Here is a 23,285-nt window from a genome sequence, read left to right as displayed (position 1 = left end):
TAATCCAATTTAAAATTTTACAATAACTTTACAGAGTAACAGAAAGTCCAAGGGCTGATTGTGTATTTGACCGTGCTTTATTTATTTTAGACCCTCTGCCTAATTTGTCCTATTCCAATTTCCAAACAATGAAGATTAGTGTTTTGAATTTGAATATAGTAGAAACTAAAATTATGGTACTAACATCAAAACCAGAAAAGGGAGAAATGCAACAAACTTTCATCGAAAGGGAAATCCCATTTGTTTTTCTCTGATGTAGGGATATCTTTTTGGCAGGCATTCTCTCAGAAAGTTTTGATTATGCTCGAAATGGTGGAGCAGATTCTGTTGATAGAGGAAGAAACGTTTTAGAGCTTCGTCAAATCGGAAGGAGTAGAGAGATAGGGTGTAACATAATTTTAATTTTGACAATGACTTTATAGAGGAAGAGAAAGTTTAAGAGCTGATTGTGTATTTGATCGCGCTTTGTTTATTTTAGACCCTCTTCCTAATTTGTCCTATTCCAATTTCCAAATAGTTAAGATTAGGGTTTTGACTTTGAATACTGTAGAAACTAAAATTATTGTAATAACATCATAATATGAAAAAGGAGAAATGCAGCAATCTTTCATCGAAAGGGAAATCCCATTTGTTTTTCTCTAATGTAGGGGTCTCTTTTTGGCAGGCATTCTCTCAGAGAATTTGTGTTTCTTTAGAAATGGTGGAGCAGGTTCTGTTGATGGAGGAAGCAAAGTTTTAGAGTTTTATCAAATTGGAAGGAGTAGAAAGACAGGGTGTAAGCCAATTTAAATTTTGACAATAACTTTGCAGAGAAAGAGAAAGTTTAAGGATTGATTGTGTATTTGACCGTGCTTTGTTTATTTTTGACTCTCAGCCTAAATTATCCTATTCCTATTTCCAAACAATGAATATTAGGGTATTGAAATTGAATATAGTAGATACTAAACTTATGGTAATAACATCAAAATCAGAAAAGGAGAAATGCAAAAAACTTTCATCGAAAGGAAATCCCATTTGTTTTTCTCTAACGTAAGGACCTCTTTTTGGCAGGCATTCTCTCAGAGAGTTGGGATTTTGCTAGAAATGGTGGAGCAGATTCTGTTGATAGAGGAAGCAAAGTTTTAGAGCTTCATCAAATTGGAAGGAGTAAAGAGACAGGGTGTAAGCCAATTCCAATTTTAACAATAACTTTACAGAGGAAGATAAAGCTTAAGGGCTAATTGTGTATTTGATCGTACTTTGTTTATTTTAGACCCTCTACCCAATTTGTCCTCTTCCAATTTTCAAACAGTGAAGATTAAGGTTTTGACTTTGAATACTGTAGAAACTAAAATTATGGTAATAACATCATAATATGAAAAAGGAGAAATGCAGCAAACTTTCATCGAAAGGGAAATCCCATTTGTTTTTCTCTAATGTAGGGGTCTCTTTTTGGCAGGCATTCTCTCAGAGAATTTGTGTTTCTCTAGAAATGGTGGAGCAAATTTATTGGATGGAGGAAGGAAAGTTATAGAGCTTCATCAAATTGGAAGGAGTAGAAAGACAGGGTGTAAGCCAATTTAAATTTTGACAATAACTTTGGAGAGAAAGAGAAAGTTTAAGGGTTGATTGTGTATTTGACCGTGCTTTGTTTATTTTTGACCTTCTGCCTAATTTGTCTTATTCCAATTTCTAAACAATGAAGATTAGGGTATTCAATTTGAATATAGTAGAAACTAAAATTATGGTAATAACATCAAAATCAAAAAAAGGAGAAATGCAGCAAACTTTCATCGAAAGGAAAATTCCATTTCTTTTTCTCTGAAATAGGGATCTCTTTTTGGTAGGCATTCTCTCAGAAAGTTGGAATGTTGCTAGAAATGATAGAGCAGATTCTGTTGATAGATGAAACAAAGGTTTAGAGCTACATCAAATTTGAAGGGGTAGAAAGACAAGGTGTAAGCCAATTTAAATATTGACAATAGCTTTATAGAGTAACAGAAAGTCCAAGGGCTGATTGTATATTTGACCGTGCTTTGTTTATTTTTGGACCCTCTGCCTAATTTATCCTATTCTAATTTCCAAATAATGAAGATTAGGGATTTTAATTTGAATATAGTAGAAACTAAAATTATGATAATAACATCAAAATCAGAAAAAGGAGAAATGCAACAAACTTTAATCGAAAGGAAAATTCCATTTGTTTTTCTCTGATATAGGGATCTCTTTTTTGCAGGCATTCTCTCAGAAAGTTTGGATTATGCTAGAAATGGTGGTGCAGATTTTGTTGATAGAGGAAGCAAAGTTTTAGATCTTCGTCAAATCGGAAGGAGTAGAAAGACAGGGTGTAAGACAATTTAAATTTTGACAATAACTTTGCAGAGAAAGAGAAAGTTTAAGGGTTGATTGTGTATTTGACCGTGCTTTGTTTATTTTTCACCCTCTGCCTTATTTATCCTATTTAAATTTCCAAACAATGAAGATAAGAGTATTGAATTTGAATATAGTAGATACTAAACTTATGGTAATAACATCAAAATAAAAAAAGGAGAAACGCAGCAAACTTTCATCGAAAAGGAAATCCCATTTGTTTTTCTCTTATGTAGGGATCTCTTTTTGGCAGTCATTCTCTTAGAAAATTGGGATTTTGCTAGAAATGGTGGAGCATATTCTGTAGATAGAGGAAGCAAAGGTTTAGAGCTTCATCAAATTGGAAGGGGTAGAAAGACAAGGTGTAATCCAATTTAAAATTTTACAATAACTTTACAGAGTAACAGAAAGTCCAAGGGCTGATTGTGTATTTGACCGTACTTTGTTTATTTTAGACCCTCTGCCTAATTTTTCCTATTCCAATTTCCAAACAATGAAGATTAGTGTTTTGAATTTGAATATAGTAGAAACTAAAATTATGGTAATAACATCAAAATCAGAAAAGGGAGAAACGCAACAAACTTTCATCAAAAGGGAAATCCCATTTATTTTTCTCTGATGTAGGGATATCTTTTTGGCAGGCATTCTCTCAGAAAGTTTTGATTATGCTCGAAATGGTGGAGCAGATTCTGTTGATAGAGAAAGAAAAGTTTTAGAGCTTCGTCAAATCGGAAGGAGTAGAGAGATAGGGTGTAACATAATTTTAATTTTGACAATGACTTTATAGAGGAAGAGAAAGTTTAAGAGCTGATTGTGTATTTGATCGCGCTTTGTTTATTTTAGTCCCTCTTCCTAATTTGTCCTATTCTAATTTTTAAACAGTTAAGATTAGGGTTTTGACTTTGAATACTGTAGAAACTAAAATTATTGTAATAACATCATAATATGAAAAAGGAGAAATGCAGCAAACTTTCATCGAAAGGAAAATCCCATTTTGTTTTTCTCTAATGTAGGGGTATCTTTTTGGCAGACATTCTCTCAGAGAATTTGTGTTTCTTTAGAAATGGTGGAGCAGGTTCTGTTGATGGAGGAAGCAAAGTTTTAGAGTTTTATCAAATTGGAAGGAGTAGAAAGACAGGGTGTAAGCCAATTTAAATTTTGACAATAACTTTGCAGAGAAAGAGAAAGTTTAAGGGTTGATTGTGTATTTGACAGTGCTTTGTTTATTTTTGACTCTCTGCCTAAATTATCCTATTCCTATTTCCAAACAATGAAGATTAGGGTATTGAAATTGAATATAGTAGATACTAAACTTATGGTAATAACATCAAAATCAGAAAAGGAGAAATGCAACAAACTTTCATCGAAAGGGAAATCCCATTTGTTTTTCTCTCACGTAAGGACCTCTTTTTGGCAAGCATTCTCTCATAGAGTTGGGATTTTGCTAGAAATGGTGGAGCAGATTCTGTTGATAGAGGAAGCAAAGTTTTAGAGGTTCATCAAATTGGAAGGGGTAGAGAGACAGGGCGTAAGATAATTTTAATTTTGACAATAACTTTGTAGAGGAAGTGAAAGTTTAAGGGCTGAGTGTTTATTTGATCGTGCTTTGTTTATTTTAGACCCTCTGCCTAATTTGTCCTGTTCCAATTTCTAAAAAATGAAGATTAGGGTTTTAAATTTGAATATAGTAGAAACTAAATTTATGGTAATAACATCAAAATCAAAAAACGGAGAAATGCAACAAACTTTCATCGAATGGGAAATCCTATTTGTTTTCTCTAATTTAGGGGTCTTTTTTTGGCATGCATTCTCTCAGAGAGTTTGGATTATGCTAGAAATGGTGGAGCAGATTTTGTTGATAGAGAAAGCAAAGTTTTAGAGCTTCGTCAAATTTGAAGGAGTAGAGAGACAGGGTGTAAGACAATTTTAATTTTAACGATAACTTTATAGAGGAAGAGAAAGTTTAAGGGTTGATTGTGTATTTGACCGTGCTTTGTTTATTTTAGACCCTCTACCCAATTTATCCTATTTCAATTTCCAAATAGTGAAGATTAGGGTTTTGAATTTGAATACTGTAGAAACTAAAATTATGGTAATAACATCAAAATATGAAAAAGTAGAAATTGTCACGACCCGAAATCTTCCACCGACGGGATCGTGATGGCGCCTAACATTTCACTTGCTAGGCAAGCCAACGTTAGAAAATCGTTAAACCAATTCCTTATTTCCATTTAGTAAATAACAATAATTAACTAAGATGAAATATCATAAGTACGGAATATTATAAAACTGTATTAATTACTATCACCCGGAGCTGGAGTCATAATTCACGAGCATTCTAGAATTTACTACAAGTAATAGTCTGAAAGAAATACAACTGTCTGAATGAAAGAAAATAGTAGGACATAAAAGATAGACAGGGACTTCAAGGTCTGTGAACGCCGACAGATCTACCTTGAGTCTCCGGACAGCGGACCAGTAGCCAATCTCGATCAACCTGAGCCGGTATCAAAATCTGCACAGAAAATGCAGAGTGCAACATCAGTACAACCGACCCATGTACTGATAAGTGTCGAGCCTAACCTCGACGAAGTAGTGACGAGACTAAGGCAAGGCACCTACAATTTAACCTGTACAATTTAATAGTGTATATGCAAATAACAGAAATGAAGAACTAAACAGGGAATGTCGGGAGGGGGACATACTAAGGGAAATACAAGATAAAGAACAACAATAGAATGATCACCGGAGCAGTCAATATATCATGAATCAACAGGAATAGTGAATACAGTAAGGAAATATGCACGACATCACCCTTCGTGCTTTTACTCTCAATCTCACCATAAAATCAATAGAAACGACACGGCATCACCCTTCGTGCATTAACTCTCATATCATGGCACGACATCACCATTCGTGCATTAACACTCATATCATGGCACGGCATCACCCTTCGTACATTAACATTCACAATATGGCACGTCATCACCCTTCGTGCATTAAGACTCTCTCTTACCATAATGCAATGCATAAATAACAACAGGGAGATAGATTAACAAGTACAAACCTTACTTCAATATTTGGTTTCATAATATCAATTTCAACTTTGAAATAAAAACTCAATTATCACTAGGAAATCCGTAACACATGATAAGAACGATAAATTGAACAATACTAGCATAACACGTAGCAATTTGACATAGGAAAAGACAATATGAGATAAACAGAGAAACATGGAAAACAGGTAAATTGGCGGCGCATAAGTACTCGTCACCTCACATATATGCCGCTCACATGTATTTCACTTAGCAAATAATCTAAGGTTCCTAATTCCCTCAAGCCAGGGTTAGACACAACACTACCTCGCTCCGAATGCCACTTAATTCTCAATCACAGGTTTTCCTTTGGAATTCACCTTTAAACCACTCGTATCTATTCAAAAATGACTCAATAATATCAAATATTGCTAAAGGAATCAATTATATTGCATAAATTAAATTTATCAAATCTTCCTTCAAAAAGTCGAAAACTCGACCCCGGGCCCGCTTGGTCAAAACTCGAGGTTCGGACCAAAATCCTTTTACCCATTCACCCCCGAGCCTGAATATGTAATTAGTTTTGGAATTCGACCTCAAATTGAGGTCTAAATCCCCAAATTCTCGAAATCCCTAGTTTCTACCATAACCCCTAATTCTACCATGAAAACTCTAGATTTTAGGTTCAAAATTCAAGAAATGTAATGGGTAATTGAAAGAAAATGGTTTAGAATCACTTACCAACAATTTGGGGAAGAAATGACTCTTGAAAAATTGCCTCTCACCGTTTGGTTTTTGAGAAAAATGAGTTTTTGGCTAAAATCCCGTTTTTGGGTTTTGTTATGTGCTGGGCAACAGTGTTCATCGCGTTCAAAAGAGCACTTTCGCGTTCGCGAAGTGTATGGGCTGCCAAGCCTTCGCGTTCGCGAGATAGTGATCGCGTTCGCATAGGCTACTCTTCCCTGGTCTTCGCGTTCGCGAGTCATTGTTCGCGTTCGCGATGAAGAAAAAGTTGTCTACCCCTCCCCAATGCCTAACGCTATGCGTTCGCGATGGGCTTGTCGCATTCGCGAAGGGTAACGCCCCCATCGCTTCGCGTTCGTGACAAATCCTTCGCATTCGCGAAGAAGAAATCCTCAGCTGACCAATTTACTCTTCGCGTTCGCAAGAGTACCTTCGCGAACACGAAGAAGGACATGCCAGAACACAGACTCTGCAGAAAAACCAGATTTCCAAAGTCCAAAACATCCCGTGGCCTATTCGAAACTCACCCGAGCCCTCGGGGCTCCAGACCAAACATGCACACAAGTCTAAAAATATCATACGAACTTGTTCGCGCGATCAAATCGCCAAAATAACACCTAGAACTCCGAATTTAGCACCAAATCGAATGAAATTCTCAAGAACACTTTAAAATTTCTATTTTCTCAACCGGACGTCCGAATCACGTCAAACCAACTCCGTTTCTCACCAATTTTCACAGACACGTCTTAAATATCATAATGAACTTGTACCGGGTTACGGAACCAAAATACGTACCCGACACTAACAATGCCAAACATCAATCAATTCTTAAAAACAATTATTTTTCAAACTTTTAAGTTTCATCAAAAAGTCATAACTCAAGCTAGGGACCTCCGAATTCGATTCCGGGAATACGCCCAGGTTCCATAATTCGATACGGACCCACCGGGACCGTCAAAATATAGATACAGACCCGTTTACCAAAAATATTGACCGAAGTCAACTAAAATCAACTTTTAAGGCAAAAATTCTTATTTTTATTAATTTTCAACATAAAAACTTTCTAGAAAACCTGCCCGGACCGCGCACGCAAATCGAGGAGGGTAAAAATGATATTTTTAAGGCTTAAGAGCGCAGATTCGAGTTCTAAAAAATAAGATGACCTTTTGGGTCATCACATATCACATTCTCCACCTCTAAAATAATCGTTCGTCCTCGAACGAACATAGAAAAGTATCTGGGCTAGTCAAAAGCTGGGGATATCTACTCCGCATATCGGACTTGGATTCCCAAGTAGTTGCCTCAATAGGCTGACCTCTCCACTGCACTCGAACTAAAGGGTATCTCTTTGATCTCAACTGGCGAACTTGCCGGGCTAGAATTGCCACCGGCTCCTCCTCGTAAGTTAAATCCTTGTCCAACTGGACAGAGCTGAAATCTAACACATGGGACAGATCGCCGTGATACTTTCAAAGCATGGACACATGGAATACCGGATGAACAGCTACTAAACTAGGTGGTAACGCAATCCTGTAAGCCTCCTCTCCCACTCTCTCAAGAATCTCAAAAGGTCCGATATACCTAGGGCTCAACTTGCCCTTCTTTTCGAACCACATTACACCCTTCATGGGTGATACCCGAAGTAACACTCTCTCTCCGGCCATGAATGCAACATCACGAACTCTATGGTCGGCATAACTCTTATGCCTGGACTAAGCTGTGCGAAGTCGATCCTGAATAATCTTGACCTTATCCAAGGCATCCTGTACGAAGTCTGTGCCCAACAACCGAGCCTTTCATGGCTCGAACCACCCAACTGATGACCGATACTGCCTACCATATAATGCCTCATAGGGAGCCATCTAAATACTCGACCGATAGCTGTTGTTGTAGGCGAACTCTGTAAGGGGCAAGAACTGATCCCACGATCCTCCGAAGTCTATACCACAAGCGCTGAGCATATCCTCCAAGATCTGAATAGTACGCTCGGACAGCCCGTCCGTTTGAGGATAGAATGTTGTGCTCAAGTCAACCCGCGTACCCAACTCACGCTGTACTACCCTCCAAAAGTGCGAGGTAAATGGCGTACCTCGATCAGAAATGATAGACACGGGCACACCGTGAAGACGGACGATCTCACGAATATAAATCTCTGCTAACCGCTCCGAGGAATAGGTAACTGCCACACGAATGAAATGCGCTGGTTTAGTCAGCCTGTCCACAATGACCCAAACTGCATCGAACTTCCTCTGAGTCCGTGGGAGTCCAACAACAAAGTCCATAGTGATACGCTCCCACTTCCACTCAGGAATATCTAACCTCTGAAGTAAACCACTAGGTCTCTGATGCTCACACTTTACCCGCTGGCAATTTAGGCACCGAGCTACATAGGAAACTATGTCCTTCTTCATTCGCCTCCACCAATAATGCTGCCTCAAGTTCTGATACATCTTGGCGGCGCCTGGATGAATAGAATACCAGGAACTGTGGGACTCCTCAAGGATCAACTCACGAAGTCCATCCACATTAGGCACACAAATACGACCCTGCATCCTCAAAACTCCATCATCTCCAACAGTAACCTGCTTGGCACCACCGTGCTGCACTCTGTCTCTAAAGATAAGTAAATGAGGATCGTCATCCTGCCGATCTCTGATGCGCTCAAATAAAGAAGACCGAACAACTGTACAAGTTAGAACACGACTAGGCTTAGAAACATCTAACCCCACGAACTGGTTGGCCAAGGCCTGAACATCCAATGCAAGCGGTCTCTCACCAGCTGGAATATATGCAAGGCTACCCATACTGACTGACTTTCTACTCAAAGCATCGGCCACCACATTGGCCTTTCCAGGATGATACAATATGGTGATATCATAGTCTTTCAATAGCTCCAGCCAACTCCTCTAACTCAAATTGAGTTCCTTCTGCTTGAACAAATACTGCAAGCTCTGATGATCAGTGAATACCTCACATCGCACGCCATAAAGATAATGCCTCCAAATCTTCAGCGCGTGAACAATGGCTACCAGCTCTAGATCATGAACAAGGTAATTCTTCTCGTGAACCTTCAGCTGCCGTGAAGCATATGTAATAACCTTGCCACCCTGCATCAATACCGCACCCAGACCAATACGAGATGCATCACAATATACTGTATAAGATCCTGAACCTGTGGGTAACACCAATACCGGTACCGTAGTCAAAGTTGTCTTGAGCTTCAGAAAGCTCGCTTCACACTCGTCTGACCACCTGAATGGGGCACACTTCTAGGTCAATCTGGTCAATAGGGCTGCTATAGATGAAAACCCCTCCACAAATCGACGGTAATAGTCCACCAAACCCAGGAAACTATGGATCTTTGTAGCTGATGTGGGTCTAGTCCAGTTCTGGACTGCCTCAATCTTCTTAGGATCCACTTGAATACCCTCTGCTGATACAACGTGACCCAAGAAAGCAACTGAACTCAACCAAAACTCGCATTTTGAGAACATAGCATATAACTAGCTCGCTTTCAGAGTCTAAAGAACGATCTGAAGGTGCTGCTCATGCTCCTCTCGACTATGGGAGTAGATCATGATATCATCAATAAACACAACCACAAAGGAATCCAAGTAGGGTTTGAACACCCGGTTAATCAAATCCATAAATGCTGCTGGGGCATTTGTCAGCCCAAATGACATCACTAGAAACTCATAATACCCATACCGAGTCCGAAAAGCTGTTTTAGGAACATCGGATGCCCTAATCCTCAACTGATGGTAGCCAGATATCAAATCATTCTTTGAAAACACCTTGGCACCCTGAAGCTGATCAAATAAATCATCAATCCTCGACAATGGATATTTGTTCTTGGTGGTGACTTTGTTCAACTACCGATAATCTATACACATCCTCATCGATCCATCTTTCTTCTTCACAAACAACACAATTGCACCCCAGGGCGATACACTAGGTCTAATGAAGCCCTTATCAAGCAAATTTTGCAACTGCTCCTTCAATTCTTTTAATTCTGGCGGGGCCATGTGATATGGTGGGAAGGAAATAGGCTGAGTGCCCGGAGCCAATTCAATGCAGAAATCAATATCCCTGTCGGGCGGCATCCCCGACAGGTCTGCAAGAAATACCTCTGGAAACTCATGAACAAACGGCATCGAATCTATGGAAGGAACCTCGGCACTAGAATTGCGGACATAAGCCAAATAAGCTAGATACCCCTTCTCGACCATATGCCGAGCCTTCACATAAGAAATAACCCTGCTGGCAGAATGGCCAAGATTCCCTCTCCACTTTAATCGAGGCAACCCCTACAAGGCTAAGGTCACCGTCTTGGCGTGACAATCTAATATAGCATGATAAGGTGACAGCCAATCCATACCCAGTATGACATCAAAATCAATCATGTCGAGAAGTAGAAGATCTACACGAGTCTCAAGACTCCCAATGGTGACCACACACGAACAATAAATATGATCTACAACAATAGCATCTCCCACTAGTGTGGACACATACACAAGAGCACTCAAAGAATCACGGGGCACTACCAAATAGGAAGAAAAATAGGATGACACGTAGGAGTAAGTAGATCCCGGATCAAATAGAACTGAAGCATCTCTACTGCAAATTGAAACAGTACCTGTGATAACAGCGTCAGATGATTCATCCTCAGGCCTGGCTGGGAAAGCATAAAATCAGGGCTGGGCCCCACCACCCTGAACTACATCCCTGGGACGACCTCTAGTTGGCTGGTCTCCACCTCTAATGGCCTGACCTCCACCTCTAATTGTCTGGCCCCTACCTCTAGTTTCCTGACCCCTGCCTCTGGCTGGCGGAGCAGGTGGTGCAGCAACTGGTGCCGGAACCATTGCACGAGAACTCTGATACTGTGAGCTGTCCGTTGCCCGAGGGAAAAATCTAGCAATGTGCCTCGGATCACCACAAGTATAACATAACCTCGGCTGCTATAACTGCTAACCCTGAAACTGACCCCGTCGACCTGAATAACCACCCTGATAACTCTGGAGTGGAGGTGCACTAATAGGAGCTGGCGGTGCACTGTAGGCTAGCTGGTCAGAATAGTGCATCTGAGGACCACGACCACCTGAGGCACAGTGGGATTCCTGGAGCACTGAATGAAATGGCCTGGGAGGATGGCCTCTACCAAAAGTACTCCCGCCTCTAGATGAAGCACCGCTGAACTCACCGGAATGACGAGGCCTCTTGTCAGACCCCTGACCTCCCTGAGTAAGAACCATCTCGACTAGTCTGGTGACATTAGCAGCCACCTAAAAAGAAATCTCACTCCTAGTCTCCTTAGCTATCTACAATTTGAAAGGCTAAGCAAGTCCATCAATAAACCTCCTCACCCTCTCTCTCTCTCGGTGGGAAGCAGAAGAATGGCATGATGAGCCGAATCCACAAAACGGGTCTCATACTGAGTAACAGTCATATTACCCTATTGGAGATGCTCAAACCGACGGCGACGCTCCTCTCTCAAGGTGATAGGCAGAAACTTCTCTGTGAAGAGCTGAGAGAACTGGTCCCAAGTAAGAGCAGGCGACCCAGCTGGTCTGGTCAACAAGTAATCTCTCCACCATTTCTTGGTAGAACCAGTCATCTGAAATGCAGCAAAATTGACCCCATTGGTACTCCTGGGGGTCCTCTGAAGGAGCACCACTGAAGTGAATAGGAAAGAACTTGGTAAACCTGTCTAATCTTCATAAAACCTCAGAAGACATAGTTGGCCCATCTCCGACCTGTGCCACAATAACCGACTGAACTAATCAGACTGGCTGAGCTGCTGGAGCCTGATACTGGGGAGCTATCTGCTCCGGAGTGGAAGTGGTGGGAGTCTAGGCTCCTCCTCTAGCCTGAGAGACTGCTAGTACCATGGGAAATGTGCCAATCTGGGCCACACTTTCCATAAGGCCAACCAAACGGACCAAAGCGTCCTTAAGCACTGGGGTAGAAATGAACCCCTCCGGAACCCGAGCTGGTCCGGCAGGAACAGTCTAGATGGAACCTCCTCGTCAAGCTCTATCTGAGGCTCCACTGCTGGGGCTGCTGCTCGGGCTCTAAGCTGCGCCCTGCCCTTCCCTAGGCCTCTGGCACGACCTCGACCTTGACCTCTGCCCCGCGTAGGAGCTGCCACTGGAGGCTCTGGCTGCTGATCTGTTGAGGAAGCAGTACGTGTTCTCGCCATGTGCGAGAGAATAAGAGTAGAAGAGTTCAATTAGCATTGAGAAAGAAAAATCGCATGACAGATAAGAAAAGAAGTGAAACTTGTTCCTAAACTTCATAGCCTCAGAAAGATAAGCACAAACGTCTCTGTACCAATCCCCTAGACTCTAATAAGCTTGCCCGTGAAGCGTGAGACCTATGTAACCCAGTGCTCTGATACCAACTGTCACGACCCGAAATTTCCCACCGACGGGACCGTGATGGCACCTAACATTTCACTTGCTAGGCAAGATAATGTTAGAAAATCGTTAAACCAATTCGTTATTTCCATTCAGTATATAACAATAATTAACTAAGATGAAATATAATAAGTACGTAATATTATAAAACTGTATTAATTACTACCACCCGGAGCTGGAGTCACAATTCACCAGCATTCTAGAATTTACTACAAGTAATAGTCTGAAAGAAATACAACTGTCTGAATGAAAGAAAACAGTAGGACATAAAAGATAGACGGGGACTTCAAGGTCTATGAATGCCGACAAATCTACCTTGAGTCTCCGGACAGAGGACCAGTAGCCAATCTAGATCAACCTGAGCCGGTATCAAAATATGCATAGAAAGTGCAGAGTGCAGCATCAGTACAACCGACCCCATGTAATGGTAAATGTCGAGCCCAACCTCGACAAAGTAGTGACGAGGCTAAGGCAAGGCACCTACAATTTAATAGTGCATATGCAAATAACAGAAATGAAGAACTAAACAGGAAATATAGGGAGGGGGGCATACTGAGGGAAATACAAGATAAAGAACTACAACAGAATGATCACCGGAGCAGTCAATATACCATGAATCAACAGGAATAGTGAATACAGTAAGGAAATATGCACGATATCACCCTTCGTGCTTTTACTCTCAATCTCACCATAAAATCAATAAAAACGACACGGCATCACCCTTCGTGCACTAACTATCATATCACGACATCACCCTTCGTGTATTAACAATCACAATATGGCACGGCATCACCCTTCGTGCATTAACACTCACAATATGGCACGACATCACCCTTCGTGCATTAACACTCACAATATGGCACGACATCACCCTTCGTGCATTAACACTTTCCCTTACCATAATGCAATACATAAATAACAACATGGAGATAGAATAGCAAGTACAAACCTTACTTCAACGTTTGGTTCCATATTATCAATCTCAACTTGGAATAAAAACTCAATTATCACCAGAAAATTTCCGTAAACATGATAAGAACGATAATTTGAACAACACTAATATAACACGTAGCAATTTGACATAGGAAAAGATAACATAAGAAAACAGAGAAAACATGGAAAACAGGTAAATTTGGTGGCGTATAGGTACTCGTCACCTCACATATATGCCACTCACATGGATTTCACTTAGCAAGTAATCTAAGGTTCCTAATTCCCTCAAGTCAGGGTTAGACACAACACTTACCTCGCTCCGAAGGCCACTTAATTCTCAATCACAGCTTTTCCTTTGGAATTCACCTCTAAACTACTCGTATCTATTCACAAATGACTCAATAATATCAAAATATTGCTAAAGGAATCAATTATATTGCATAAATTAAATTTTCCAAATCATCCTCCAAAAATTCGAAAACTCGACCCTGGGCCCGCTTGGTCAAAACCCAAGGTTCGGATTCATAATCCTTTTAGCTATTCACCCCCTAGCCCGAATATGTAATTAGTTTTGGAATCCGACCTCAAATTGGGGTCTAAATCCCCAAATTCCCGAAATTCCTAGTTTCTACCCTAACCCTTAATTATACAATGAAAACTCTAGCTTTAGGTTGAAAATTAAAGAAATGTAATGGGTAATTGAAATAAAATGGTTTAGTATCAAATACCAATAATTTGGGGAAGAAATGACTCTTGAAAAATCTCCTCTCACCGTTTGGTTTTTGAGAAAAATGAATTTTTGGCTAAAATCCCATTTTTGGGTTCTGTTAAGTGCTGGGCGACAGTGTTCATCGCGTTTGCTAGAGCACTGTCGCATTCGCGAAGTGTATGGGCTGCCAAGCCTTTGCATTCGCGAGACAGTGATCGCATTTGCGTAGGCTACCCTTCCCTGGTATTTGCGTTCGCGAGTCATTGTTCGCGTTCGCGATGAAGAAAAAGTTGCCTGCCCCTCCCCAGTGCCTAACGCTACGCTTTCGCGATGGGCTTGTCACGTTCGCGAAGGGTAACGCCCCCATCACTTCGCGTTCGCGACCAAGCCTTCGCGTTCGTGAAGAAGAAATCCTCAGCTGCCCAGTTTACTCTTCGCGTTCGCGAGAGTAACTTCGCGAACGCGAAGAAGGGCATTCCAGAACACATACTCTGCAGAAACACTAGATTTCCAAAGTCCAAAACATCCCGTGGCCTATCCGAAACTCACCCGAGACCTCGGGGCTCCAAACCAAATATGCACACAAGTCTAAAAATATCATGCGAACTTGTTCGCGTGATCAAATTGCCAAAATAACACCTAGAACTCAAAATTTAGCACCAAATCGTATGAAATTCTCAAGAACACATTAAAATTTCTATTTTCCCAACTGGACGTCCGAATCACGTCAAATCAACTCCGTTTCTCATCAAATTTCATAGACAAGTCGTAAATATCATAATAAACCTGTAACGGGCCTCGGAACCAGAATACGGACCCGACACTAACAATGCCAAACAACAATCAATTCTTAAAAATAATTAATTTTCAGACTTTTAATTTTCATAAAAAATTCATAACTCAAGCTAGGGACCTCCGAATTCGATTCCGGGCATACGCAGAGGTCCCATAATTCTATACGGACCCATCGGGACTGTCAAAATACAGATCCAAACACGTTTACCAAAAACATTGACCTAAGTCAACTAAAATCAACTTTAAGGGAACAATTCTTATTTTCATTAGTTTTTAACATAAAAGCTTTTCAGAAACCTATCCGGATCGTGCACGTAAATCAATGAGGGTAAAATGAGATTTTAAAGCTTAAGAGCGCAGATTCGAGTTCTAAAATATAAGATGACCTTTTGGGTCATCACATAAATGCAGCAAACTTTCATGGAAAGGGAAATCCCATTTGTTTTTCTCTGATGTAGGGGTCTCTTTTTGGCATGCATTCACTCAGAGAGTTTGTATTTTGCTAGAAATGGTGGAGAAGGTTCTGTTGATGGAGGAAGCAAAGTTTTAGAGCTTCATCAAATTGGAAGGAGTAGAAAGACAGGGTGTAAGCCAATTTAAATTTTGACAATAACTTTGCAGAAAAAGAGAGTTTAAGGGTTGACTGCGTATTTGACCGTGCTTTATTTATTTTTGACCCTCTTCCTAATTTGTCCTATTCCAATTTTCAAACAATGAAGATTAGGGTATTGAATTTGAATATAGTAGAAACTAAACTTATGGTAAAAACATCAAAATTTGAAAATGGAGAAATGCAGCAAACTTTCGTCGAAAAGAAAATCCCATTTGTTTTTCTCTGATGTATGGATCTCCTTTTGGCAGGCATTCTCTCAGAAAGTTGGAATTTTGCTAGAAATGGTGGAGCAGATTCTGTTGATAGAGGAAGCAAAGATTTAGAGCTTTATCAAATTGGAAGGGGTAGAAAGACAAGGTGTAAGCCAATTTAAATTTTGACAATAACTTTACAGAGTAAGAGAAAGTCCAAGGGCAGATTGTGTATTTGACCGTGCTTTGTTTATTTTAAACCCTCTGCCTAATTTGTTCTATTTTAATTTCCAAACAATGAATATTAGGGTTTTGAATTTGAATATAGTAGAAACTAAAATTATGGTAATAACATCAAAATCAGAAAAAGGAGAAATGCAACAAACTTTCATCGAAAGGGAAATCCCATTTGTTTTTCTCTCATGTAGGGATCTCTTTTTGGCAGGCATTCTCTCAGAAATTTTGAATTTTGCTAGAAATGGTGGAGCAGATTCTGTTGATAGAGGAAGCAAAGTTTTAGAGCTTCGTCAAATCGGAAGGAGTAGAAAGACAGGGTGTAAGCCAATTTTAATTTTGACAATAACTTTATAGAGGAAGAGAAAGTTTAAGGGCTGATTTTTTATTTGATCGTGCTTTGTTTATTTTAGACCCTCTGCCTAATTTGTCATGTTCCAATTTCCAAACAATGAAGATTAGGGTTTTGAATTTGAATATAGTAGAAACTAAAATTATGGTAATAACATCAAAATCAAAAAAAGGAGAAATACAACAAACTTTCATCGAAAGGGAAATCCCATTTGTTTTTCTCTGATGTAGGGGTCTCTTTTTGGCAGGCATTCACTCAGAGAGTTTGTATTTTGCTAGAAATGGTGGAGCAGGTCCTGTTGATGGAGGAAGCAAAGTTTTAGAGCTTCATCAAATTGGAAGGAGTAGAAAGGCAGGGTGTAAACCAATTTAAATTTTGACAATAACTTTACAGAAAAAGATAAAGTTTAAGGGTCACTGAGTACATGATAATTTGAAAAAACCACATTTCCTTAAAGTTTGAAAAATATAATAATTTGAGTTTAATAAAAGGCCTCACAATTTTAGATACAAACACTCCCAAAACTTGGTGTCACTGAGTGCATGAGCATCTAATATGAATAGAAATTTGGAAAATACGGTCTATGATAGTCTGAGACCAAATACAGTAACAAGAAGAGAGGGAAAGAGATACAAGGTCTGCGAAATACGGCAAATACCTCTGAGTCTCCGAAAAATCAACTGTGCGAGAGAATCAACACTCGCTATGTCCAGGAGCACCTGGATCTGCACATGAAGTGTAGGGTATAGTATGAGTACAACCAACTCAGTGAGTAACAATAATAACTAAGGAACTGAAGATAGTAACAAGCTACATAGTTATAGTTTATTTTCAGTAATTTCAGCAAAGAATAGACATGCTTCCAAATCCGACAGTTTAAGTCAAATCAGTTTTATTCAGTTCAAATTCAGGTAATCCGGATATAAAATCTTTAAGAAATTTTACAACAAGGACAGATAGCAACTAAGTGCAACAACAAATGAAAAGCAAGTATAGCCTCTCAGGGAAACAATCACTCAACTCATCACAACAGCTCAGTCACTCGGCTCTCAGCCCTCAAAACTCACACTCAATAGGTACCTGCGCTCACTGGGGGTATACAGACTCCGGAAGGGGCTCCTACAGCCCAACTGCTATAATCTGCACGAATAACTCATGTGCTGCACGGACAACTCACGTGCTATAATATCCCGCACGGACAACTCACGTGCTATAATATCCCACATGGACAACTCATATGCTATAGTATATATACCTCACTAACAGGCCCTTGGCCTCACTCGGTCATCAACCTCTCTAGTCTCTCGGGCTCTCAGAAATCACAAAGATCATCCCAAACAAAGATAACATAGTGTATCAACAAAAATCAAGAAATACTGAGGTATGATACACAAGTAAAATCATGACTGAGTATAAGACAACAATTAGAAAATAATTCAACATGTACTCGACCTCTGCGGGTCCCAAAAGTACTATCACATAGCCTAAGCATGATTTCTAACATGATTTACAATCAAATTTCTTCAACACATAGAGAGCATATAGCTAACAATAAGTTATTCAACTTTACAGTTTCACGGGACAGACCAATTCACAATCCCCTCGGTGCACACCCACATGCCTGTCACCTAGCATGTGCGTCACCTCCAAAATAATCACATGACATAAAATCCAGGGTTTCATACCCTCAGGACCAGATTTACAATTGTTACTGTGATGACCCAAAATGTCATCTTATGTTTTAGAACTCGAATCTATGCTTTTAAGCCTTAAAAATCTCATTTTTACCCTCCTCGATTTTCCTGCGTAGTCCGGGCAAGTTTCTCGAGAGCTTTTATGTTGAAAATTAATAAAAATAAGAAGTTTTACCTTCAAAGTTAATTTTTGTTGACTTCGGTCAACATTTTTGCTAAACGATCCCGGATCCGTGCTTTGACAGTCCTGGTAGGTCCATATCGAATTATGGGACCTGGGCGTATGCCCGAAATTGAATTCGGAGGTCCCTAGCTTGAGTTATGAAGTTTTGATGAAAATTAAAAGTCTAGAAATTATTTGTTTTTAAGAATTGATTGATATTTGGCACTATTAGTATAGCCTCCGTATTTTGGTTCTGGAGCCCGGTACAGGTTCATTATGATATTTAAGACTTGTCTGTGAAATTTGGTGAGAAACGGAGTTGATTTGACGTGATTTTGACGTCCAATTGAGAAGATATGAATTATAATGTGTTCTTGAGAATTTTATTTCATTTTGTGCTAAATTCGTAGTTCTAGGTGTTATTTTGGCGATTTGATCATGCGAGCAAGTTCGTATGATATTTTTAGACTTCTGTGCATGTTTGGTTTGGCGCCCCGAGGGCTCGGGTGAGTTTCAGATTGGCCACATGATGTTTTTGACTTTGGAAATCTGGTATTTTGCTGCAGCAGGTGTTCTGGCATGTTCTTCTTCACGTTCGCGAAAGTACTTTCACAAACGCGAAGAGTAAACTGGGCATCTGAAGATTTCTTCTTCGCGAACGCGAAACGATGTGGGCGTTAACCTTCGCGAACGCGAGAAAACCATCGCGAACGTGTAGTGTTAGGCATTAGGGAGGGGGAGTCAGCAGTTCCTTCATCGCGAACGCGAAGGCCAGGGGGGAGTAACCATCGCGAACGTGAGTTGGGTCTCGCGAACGCGAAGGCTTGGCAGCCAGTACCTTCACGACCGCGACAGTGCTCTCGTGAACGCGATGAACACTGTCGCCCAACACTTACCAGAATCCAAAAACGGGATTTTAGCCAAAAACTCATTTTTCTCAAAAACCAAATGGTGAGAGGCGATTGTTTAAGAGCCATTTCTTCCCTAAATTGTTGGTAAGTGATTATAAACCATTTTCTTTCAATTACCCATTACATTTCTTGAAATTTCAACCTAAAATCTAAAGTTTTCAGGGTAGAATTAAGGGCTAGGGTAGAAACTAGGGATTTTGGAAATTTGGGGATTTAGACCTCAATTTGAGGACGGATTCCAAAACCAATTATACATTCAGGCTCGAGGATGATTGTGTAAAAGGATTTTAGTCCGAACCTCAGGTTTTGACCAAATGGGCCCGGGGTTTATTTATTGATTCCTTTAGCAATATTTAATATTATTGAGTCATTTTTGAATAGATGCGAGTGGTTTGGAGGTGAATTCCAAAGGAAAAACTGTGATTGAGAATTAAGTGGCCTTTGGAGCGAGGCAAGTGTTGTGTCTAACCCTGATTTGAGGGAATTAGGAACCTTAGATTATTTGCTAAGTGAAATTCATGTGAGCGGCGTATATGTGAGGTGACGAGTACTTATGCACCGCCAATTTACCTGTTTTTCCATGTTTCTTCCGTTTTCTTATATTGTCTCTTCCTATGCCTAATTGGTACATGTTTATACTAGAGTTGTTAAATTGATCGGCATTATCATGTGTACAGATTTTCTGTTGGTAATCGAGTATTTATTTAAAAGTTGAGATTTATATTGTGGAACCAAATGTTGAAGTAAGGTTTGTACTTGTCATTCTATCTCCCTGTTGTTATTTATGAATTGCATTATGGTAAGGGAGAGTGATAATGCACGAAGGGTGATGTCGTGCCATGATATGAGAGTTAACGCACGAAGGGTGATGCCGTGCCATATTGTGAGTGTTAATGCACGAAGGGTGATTCCGTGCCATATTGTGAGTGTAAAAGCACGAAGGGTGATGTCGTGCCATATTGTGAGTGTAAAAGCACGAAGGATGATGTTGTGCCATGATATGAGAGTTAATGCACGAAGGGTGATGCCGTGCCATATTGTGAGTGTAAAAGCACGAAAAGTGATGCCATAACATATTATGAGTGTAAAAGCACGAAGGGTGATGCCGTGCCATGATATAAGAGTTAATGCACGAAGGGTGATGCCGTACCGTTTCTATTAATTTTATGGTGAGATTGAGAGTAAAAGCACGAAGGGTGATGCCGTGCATTTTTCCTTACTGTATTCTCTATTCCTGTTGATTCATGGTATATTGACTTCTCCGGTGATCATTATGTTGTAGTTCTTTATCTTGTATTCCCCTCAATATGTTCCCCTCCCGATATTTCCTATTTAGTTCTTCATTTTTGTTATTTGTATATACACTGTTAAATTGTACAGGTTGATTTGTAGATGCCTTGCCTTAGCCTCGTCACTACTTCGTCGAGGTTAGGCTCGACACTTACCAGTACATGGGGTCGGTTGTACTGATACTGCACTCTGCACTTCTTTTGCAGATTTTGGAGTTGGTCCCAGCTGCGTACTAGAGACTTGCTCGGATTTCAGCTACTCAGAGGAGACTTGAGGTACAACTGCACGGCGTTCGCAGTTCTGAAGTCCCCGTTTACTTTACTTTAGCTGTGTGTTTATTTTCAGACATCTTTATTTTATTCAGACCTTTATTTGTATTTATTCTAGAAACTTGTGCACTTGTGACACCAATTCTGGGATGGTGTTTAGACGCCGTTGTCTTTTATGGATTATTCACTATATTTTATAATTTACTTCCGCAATTGTTCTTTGTCATTAATAAAATTAAAAATTATTTTAAAATGGATAATATTATTCTAACGTTGGCTTGCCTAGCAAGTGAAATGTTAGGCACCATCACGGTCCGAGGGTGGGAATTTCGGGTCGTGACAGTTACTTACCTCAAAACGTGAAATTCTTTACTTTGCTATGTCTTTGCCTCGCAAATCGGCATCTGAATGCCTCAAATCTAGTCACAAATAATTCGTTTCAGTCAATAAAATTTATTGGAATTAATTCAATATGAAAATACAAATTTTCCATAAAAATCCGAAATTTAACTCAAAAATATCTTATGGGGCCCATGTCTCGGAACCCGACAAAAGTTAAAAAATCCAAAAGCCCATTCAACCACGAGTCTACCCATACCAATTTTATCAAATTCCGACATCAACTCAACCTTCAAATCTTCAAATTAAAGTCTATGAAATTTTCTACTATTTTCAACCCAAAACACTAGTATGTTGATAAAAACAACAATATATATTCGTATAACTTAACCAAAACCGAGTTAGAATCACTTACCCCAATTCATATGGTGAAAATCGCCTAAACAATCGCTTCAATCCGAGCTACATAGCTCCAAATGTGTTAAAATGGCCGAAACCTCAAAATATAGCTTCTGTCCAGGCATTTACTCTTCTCGATCGCGAAGCAAACAACTTTCCAGCCCAAAATTTGCCCTTCGCGATTGCGGAAAAACACTCACGGTCGCGAAGAATAAACTCCCCCACTCTTTTAGACAGTCTTTTTTTTAATGGTTATAACTTTTTGCACAAAATTCGTAATGACAAATAGTTTGACTTTCTGAAAACTAGACATCAAGGTCTACAACTTTCACTTTTGGATCATCTCTAAATTCCTTATAGATTGCGAGATATAAGCTTCCAAAATTGGGTTAGTGCGGCAGCGATTTTTTTTCTACGCGATCGCAAAAGAGCTTCCACGATCGCGATTCACAAGGCCCCAAACTGATGTATGCTCTTCGCGAACGCGACCAAATGTTCGCGATCGCAATGCACACCTCTTTAGACAAAAACCAGCAATTAAAAATGGCTTAGAAATTGTCCGAAACCACCCCGAAACTCACCCGAGCCCCTGAGGACCTCAACCAAATATACCAACAAGTCTTAAAACATCATACGAACTTAGTCGAAGCCTCAAATCACATCAAACAACGCTAAAACCACGAATCATGCCCCAATTCGAGCTTAATGAAACTAAGAAATTCTAACTTTTACATTCGATGCCGAAACCTATCGAATCAAGTCCGATTGACCTTACATTTTGCACATAAGTCATAATTGACATAACAAAGATATTCCAATTTCCAGAATCGGATTCCGACCGCGATATCAAAAAGTCAACTCCCCAATCAAACTTGCAAACTTAAATTTCTATTTTATCCATTTCAAGCCTAATTTAGCTACGGGCTTCCAAATAAATTTCCAAACATGCTCCTGAGTCCAAAATCACCATACGGAGCTATTGGAATCATCAAAACTCTATTCCGGGGTTGTTTACACATAAGTCGACAACCGGTCACTATTTTAACCTAAGCTTTAAAGCCTTCGATTTTATTCTTCCAAACTAACTCCGAAATACCTGAAAACCAAAACCGACAATTGACACAAGTTATAATAAATCGTATGAAGATATTCAAGACTTCAAATAGTAGAAAGGATCATAAATGCCCAAAATGACCGGTCGGGTCTTTACATAGAGCTTCATCAAATTCGAAGGAGTAGAGAGACAAGGTTTAAGCCAATTTTAATTTTGACAATAACTTTACAAAGGAAGAGAAAGTTTAAGGGTTGATTGTGTATTTGATCGTGCTTTGTTTATTTTAGACCCTCTACCCAATTTGTCCTATTCCAATTTCCAAACAGTGAAGATTAGGGTTTTGAATTTGAATACTGTAGAAACTAAAATTATGGTAAAAACATCAAAATATGAAAAAGGAAAAATGCAGCAAACTTTCATCGAAAGGGAAATCCCATTTATTTTTCTCTGATGTAGGGGTCTCTTTTTGGCAAGAATTCTCTCACATAGTTTGGATTTTGCTAGAAATGGTGGAGCAGATTTTGTTGATGGACGAAGGAAAGTTATAGAGCTTCTTCAAATTGGAAGGAGTAGAAAGACAGGGTGTAAGCTAATTTAAATTTTGACAATAACTTTGCAGAGAAAGAGAAAGTTTAAAGGTTGATTGTGTATTTGACCGTGCTTTGTTTATTTTTGACCCTCTGCCTAATTTGTCTTATTCCAATTTCTAAACAATGAAGATTAAGGTATTCAATTTGAATATAGTAGAAACTAAAATTATGGTAATAACATCAAAATCAGAAAAAGGAGAAA

The sequence above is a fragment of the Nicotiana tomentosiformis genome, chromosome 8, assembly GCF_000390325.3.
Source record: "Nicotiana tomentosiformis chromosome 8, ASM39032v3, whole genome shotgun sequence".
Classification (NCBI taxonomy): domain Eukaryota; kingdom Viridiplantae; phylum Streptophyta; class Magnoliopsida; order Solanales; family Solanaceae; genus Nicotiana; species Nicotiana tomentosiformis.
The sequence above is the reverse complement of the archived record's forward strand: the minus strand, read 5'-3'. Positions refer to the sequence as shown.